Source organism: Centruroides sculpturatus, unplaced genomic scaffold (genome assembly GCF_000671375.1).
Source record: "Centruroides sculpturatus isolate CEXI.00-Female unplaced genomic scaffold, Cexi_2.0 scaffold5, whole genome shotgun sequence".
In the NCBI taxonomy this organism is placed as follows: domain Eukaryota; kingdom Metazoa; phylum Arthropoda; class Arachnida; order Scorpiones; family Buthidae; genus Centruroides; species Centruroides sculpturatus.
In genome coordinates, this window is record NW_019384397.1 from 705,001 (window position 1) to 711,904 (window position 6,904).

The following is a 6,904-nucleotide window of genomic DNA, read 5'->3' on the forward strand; positions in this document are numbered from 1 at the left end:
ACTTTAAATTGGACTCGGAGGAAGGATATGTCCGAAAGACACAGTCGGAATACCATTGAAAAGGAAAGGGAATCAATCCTGCATGAGAATGATTTTGTAGTTGCCACCTTGTCTAGTAAGAAAAGAAAGTACAAATGTGTGTGCAAAATTACCAGTTTAATCAGTGATAATATCGCAGAAGTGATTGTGTTTAATTCCATAAATAGGATGAAAAGCGTATTTGCTAAAAATGAAAAAGATGTACAAACGATAAATATTTCTCAAATTGACTTGAGGCTTCCTAAGCCTCTAATTTTTGGAAGAGAGAGTCACTGTCAATTCTCGAAAGGCATTGACATAGATAAGTAGTTCAACACAAATTAACAATGCAACAATATTTCCTTAAACTATGCTGACGTTAATATTTGAGTTCTCCTAAATGTAACTTAGAACCCAGTTTTATACTATTATTTTTAAGTGTTTAATATTGAGTGTAACAATAATCCATTCCAGTATGTTAAAACTGATCTCATTTATTTCAACATTTGTATTCGTTAAGAATAATGTAACAATAACAAAATAAGAAAGTTTCTTATACTAACTTTGTAATGTTTTATATTTATGTTTCATAATACTAATAAGTATTATGAAACATAAATATAAAACATTTCAATTTTCATATAAACATTACAAACTATACACATGTAATTTACATTTGTACAATTTGATATTTTAATTAATTTAATTAAATTATGAGTTGTCATTATAATTAACAGTGTTCTTGTTCTTTATAGTAAAGACTGTCAAATTCTGCAAGTTGTGAAAAATAAAAACGATTTCATCTTGAATATAATCATCTCTATATTCCTTGTCCACTACTGGTACAAATGCCTGTCCATTACTAAATATCTCAATTTTTTCAATGTCCACTACTGAAACATTTTCAACCTTACAAAATAAATTAAATTAAAATGTATTCGACGAGATTGACATAATTAAAATCCTTACAGTGAGTGAAGAAAGATTTTGTCTAACAGACAATATAACTTTTAAGCCATAAGGCTTCTAAATAGGGGTCCAGTTTCAAAAAAGTCGAAAAATTTTCCTTAAAGTGTCCACTACCGGTGCGTTTACCTTATTTCTTTTGTTTTGCTAAAAAGTAATATAGGTCTAATTACATATAGCCTACTTATAGGTGCTTGATATACTATACATGATAAAATAAAAATCAGCTGCTAAAGTTAAAAACCACTGTGAGACGATTTATAATGGTTAAAAGCCACCACACGTTCTGGATGTTAATAAAGTTACTGTAGAAATTGTAAATTCATTACGAGTATTAAGTCGATTATGAAGACTTTCCTTGTTTCCTAACTGATAGAGGTCTGATGGATTAATGCTTGTAACAATAGCTAAAACATTTCTGGGAGTTGCACGTCCCCTATCAACATTAGGCACCCCAACTAGAACAATTGAACCAATTTCAACTGCAGAAAATTTCCCTAAATTGAGAAAATTCTCCGAGCTCGACTCAAACTCGAATTAAAAAAAAGACGAACGATTCTATGATGCAGATCCCTGTACTATTATTGTGAAATAATAATCAGAACAATTCTTACTGTTTTTGAAAATTTTAATAACTAAAATGTCTTAGGATTTTTAGGCTTTATCAGAGGTATTAATTTACATCTGGCATGGAGTGTGCCAATGGCTCAATGGCACGAAGATTGAGAAAAACGAAATCCTACTCGGGTGTAATATACAGTAATACCTCGGTTTTCGTTGACTTCGGTTATAGTCGGTTTCGGATTCGCCGATTGTTTTCGAACGGATTATCGACGAAAACCGAAGTATCATTGTACAGTGCACACCCATGTACTGTACCTAGCATCAATCTGCATTATTTCTTTAGCTTCTGTTGTCCTATTCTAAAACCCGCCAGTTATAGAGAAAAACAGAATAGTTTTACTGTAAGTAATAGATATGTATTATATCAATGGTGCGGTTTTCTTTATATTTTTTTAAAATGTCAATTTTTCAAAGAAAATATTTCCTCAAAAAATTGATGAAACTTCATGGATTAATTCCACAGAAATAACCGCCGTTTTTTTTTCCTGGACCGCATTTAATCAGAGACAAAAGCTTATCTTCGTATTCTTTATTTACTTATTTACTATGCATTTCGGGTGCAATATTTTTTGTGTAACTTGCATCCCTCTTCAGGTTTTACATTTCTATAAATTGGTAAATTCTATTATTACATTTGTTATTACGGTAAATTACAACAATTTTGGATATATTTACGCAATAGTTAACTAACCTGTTTTATGTTTAGACATACATCTGCCCAGTGTTGATGTTGTGTCCCCTCTTTTTGTTTTCTTTCCCTTTAGCTCCTCCCATTTCCTCCCACACGTTGTCAACCTCCATTTCATCATTTAGGTTTATGGTTTTGTTTTTTATTAACAATAGCGAAGTGCTCTTTGAATTTTCGTAGATAACTGTCTTTTTCTCTATGGATTATTTTTACACTTTTTTCGTTGATTTGCATCCAAATTCCCTACAGTGATTTGTCCATGGTGACTGGTTATAATTAAGTGTAATTGCTGCTTTATGGTTCTTTTATTCTGGTACCGAGTTGCCTTCCTGTTTCGCCAATGTATATCGCTGGTTTTTTACATATACATTTTATTTCATATATTACACCTATTTGGTTTAGTATTTCGTTATTTTTAAACTTATTGGTGTTTATGTTGTGTTTAATTTTATTTTTTAATTTGGCTGCTAGTATAACACCATGCTTATTGAAAACTTTTCTGTATTTTTCAAAGGTTCCCTTAATATAGGGAAACGACGTATATGTAGTGTTCTCATTCTTATTTTTAACGTTGAATCTGTTTTTTATAAATGCATTTATCCACTTTTTTAGTAATCTGCTTGGATAGTCCTTCAAGATGAAGGTATTTATTAACTCATTTTTTTTGTTTTTCTCTTTCTTCTGCCTTAGATGTTCTGTTCCAAGTCTTTGATAGTGCTGTTATAAAAATATTTCTTTTTTATATAGCAGCCAAATTAAAAAATAAAATTAAAAACAACATCAACACCAATAAGTTTAAAAATAACGAAATACTAAACCAAACAGGAGTAATATATGAAATAAAATGTACTGTACATGTAAGAAACCAGCAATATACATTGGCAAAACAGGAAGGCAACTCGGTACCAGAATAAAATAACATAAAGCAGCAATTACACTTAATTGTAACCAGTCACCATGGACAAATCACTGTAGGGAATTTGGATGCAAATCAACGAAAAAAGTGTAAAAATAATCCATAGAGAAAAATACAGTTATCTACGAAAATTCAAAGAGCACTTCGCAATTGTTAATAAAAACAAAACCATAAACCTAAATGATGGAATGGAGGTTGACAACGTGTGGGAGGAAATGGGAGGAGCTAAAGGGAAAGAAAACAAAAAGAGGGTACACAACATCAACACTGGGAAGATGCATGTCTAAACATAAAACAGGTTAGTTAACTATTGCGTAAATATATCCAAAATTGTTGTAATTTACCGTAATAACAAATGTAATAATCGAATTTACCAATTTATAGAAATGTAAAACCTGAAGAGGGGTGCAAGTTACACAAAAAATATTGCACCCGAAATGCATAGTAAATAAGTAAATAAAGAATACAAAGATAAGCTTTTGTCTCTGATTAAATGCGGTCCAGGAAAAAAAAAAACGGCGGTTATTTCTGTGGAATTAATCCATAAAGTTTCATCAATTTTTTGAGGAAATATTTTCTTTGAGAAATTGACATTTTAAAAGAATAGTTTTAGGCTAAAACTTTTTCCAGCGAAACTTGTGGAGCGATAAGTAATAGTATCAGAACAAAAGGTAGTTTTACTCTAGATTTACCTTAAATATAAGACTACCCGAAACATTACTGTGAGAGGTTGAAATTACTCTAGAAAAGGGTAATTACCGTAGAAACGGCAGCACTGGTCAAGAATGGACACAATACAAACTCCGCAAGTGTTTGCAATGCAGCCATTGACAAGTTACAATCTATCTTTCGTATTGTGGTCAGCTAACGTTCAGAACCGTTATGGCTTTTTTTCATCACCACAACGCGTAGTGGTCAAATATCATGAAAGCCACGTGGTTGTTTTTTTCGCTCAATGAGTGATTTCGGTCTTTGAGCCTAACATATATACTGTACTATATATACACACGTAGGCCTAATAATTTTTAACTCGTGTCCTTTTCATATATTGCATACTATTAATAAATAAATTCCGATACTTTTTTAATGTTTTCATAATTAACATTAAAAAAACTTAATACAATCCAATAATATTTAAATCCAAAAATAATTCCGTGTTAATTTCTTTTTTTAAAATAAGAAATTTAACAAGGAATTTCAACTATTTCTTACGTTTACACGCAAAAATAAAAAAAGGATTTACTTTTCTAGTTGATATATTTATTCGTTCATATAAAACTTTTAATTAAGTAGTTTATATATAAATGTATACATTAAATGTAACCGAACAATAATATATATATACTGTATATGGTATATGCATTAAGATAATCTGCGAGAAAAAATATAATGAAAATCTTTAAGATCAATATAATGTATTTATACATTCGATATTGTAACTTTATAAAGGAAATCTTTTAATATACGTTATACATTTCGAATATGATTTAACAAATAAAATATACCGTCCAGTTTTATAAATACAGAAAAATGTTTAACGTATTTTTTGGCCATATGCAAAAAGGCATGCTCTTTTTGAACAAATGGAATACACAGAATGTTTCTTAGAGCAATAGTCTTGAAGAGTTTATTATTAGTAGTAAAAATAATATTAAATTTAAAAGGTTTGAAAGAGTTAGGGAATTTTTCCCATTCCTCTCTGAGTCAGAGAAAAATCTTCAGCTTCCCCTCCTGATGTAGATATTAAGTATATAAATGTAATTATTTTTATTCATAAATTACAAGTTATTCATAAATATAATTGCAACAAAATAATTCGATTCTGTATTTAACAAATGGAAAATAGAACTAATTTCAACGTTACACAAACATCCAAAATTATGTTTGATTGTATATTTCAATCTTCTAAAAAAAAACGGTTTCTTTTGTTTTTGAAACTTAATTTACTTCACCACATTATTTACTGTATAACTAATATTATTGATAAAGCTAAAAAGATCACATGATCCTATGTTTTATCACGAAAACCTGAACTGTTTACTGCAATTTTTTTATGTAGATCGAATTAGTTTTCTATTCCTTGGTGTCTGTTCTTTAGGTTGTACGTAGTCCTAAAAAGCATTAATTTATAATGTTTCTTTTATTAAAATAATTCTATAGGATATTTGATATTATATAAGATCTAGTACTGGATTAAAATAGAGAAGAAGCATATAGTTGCTTATGTGTCTGAGGCATTCAAAAGCACAAGATCCTAAACAAAACCCTAATATTTCATATGCTTAAAACTGTCATCGGTTCTAAACCCTATACCAATTGTAAGAAAGGCCTCATTTGCAGGGGGTGTCGAGAGACGTCCCCGGTCTCGATGAAAAATTTACACGGGCTTCAAATAAATAATTCATTTAAAATTTTATTTCGAGTGTTTTACGGGTATATTATTTTTTTTTACAAAATAAATAACAATAGTTATTGCTAAAGCATTTAATATTACAATAGCGTATAAAAATACAAACTGATCCCTGCGAATCCCGGTCCAGGAGAACTTTACCCCATCATCCTCCCTCTCGTTGGTCCTGGTCCCATAAAATAAGAATCTCCCATAAAAGAATATAATTTTTATATGAAAAATTATTCATTTAAAATTCAAATTACGATTAAGAGCAACATCAAAACTATCTAAACGTAGCATTGAATATCGCGTACAGAATTAAAGATTTGCGTGTTTCATGAGAGGAGAAAACAATCACGTTAATAGTTTCCTTCATAAAAAATATACCCACTATTGAAGACTTAAACAGAGAACACAAAAATTAAATTTTAATTACTTTAAAACATAATAAAATACTAAACAATATGGATTGTATTAATGGAAATGCATGGCAAACGCAACACTTCAGCAATCTGACGAGGAGTTTCCTCCTAGAAAAACTGTCCTTATTTAAGTGTTATAGACAAGTAAAGAAAACTTAAAATTTTACATAATCAGCCCATTAATGAGGCACCAACTCGCGACTTATAACTAGAAGAACAATTTAAAATAACAACCGGTGATTAAAACACATACATTGTATATTTCGCTAAATAAATTCATACAAAATCTTGCAAAAATATTAAAGAAATCTTAAAATTTCACATGATAATTTTCAAATTTTTAGACATTAATTTGTAAATTTATTGTTAAAACAATAGACAATCGAACCGCCAATAACGACCACCTCTAAATAGCGGCCGTTTTATTTTTAAATAAAAATGAATGCAGAATAATCTCCAAATAACAGCCAGTTTATGTCCTTGTTCGTGTGGCCGTTGTACAGAGGTTTGACTGAATAAAATTTGAAATTNAGCAGAAAGATGAGTAGAGATAATGTAGTAACTCTTATTATTTAATACAGTAAATACATTTAATTATAGAAAATAAATAATTGAATTATATATCTACAGTATGGGAAAGCATTATAACAACAAGCAGGTAAATATGCAGGAATGAGAACTTAAATAAGATTAATTTGTCTGGTAAATCAATTTTAATGGTAAATTAACACTTATTTAATTTCCATTTACATTAATTATTATCTTGATAATATTTTCCAATTCAAATTGATTAATTTATGACGTTTCTAGTGCAATAGTATTAAATTTAGCCTACTGCTACTTAACAGTATTATTAAAGTTAAAATTAAAAAAGAATT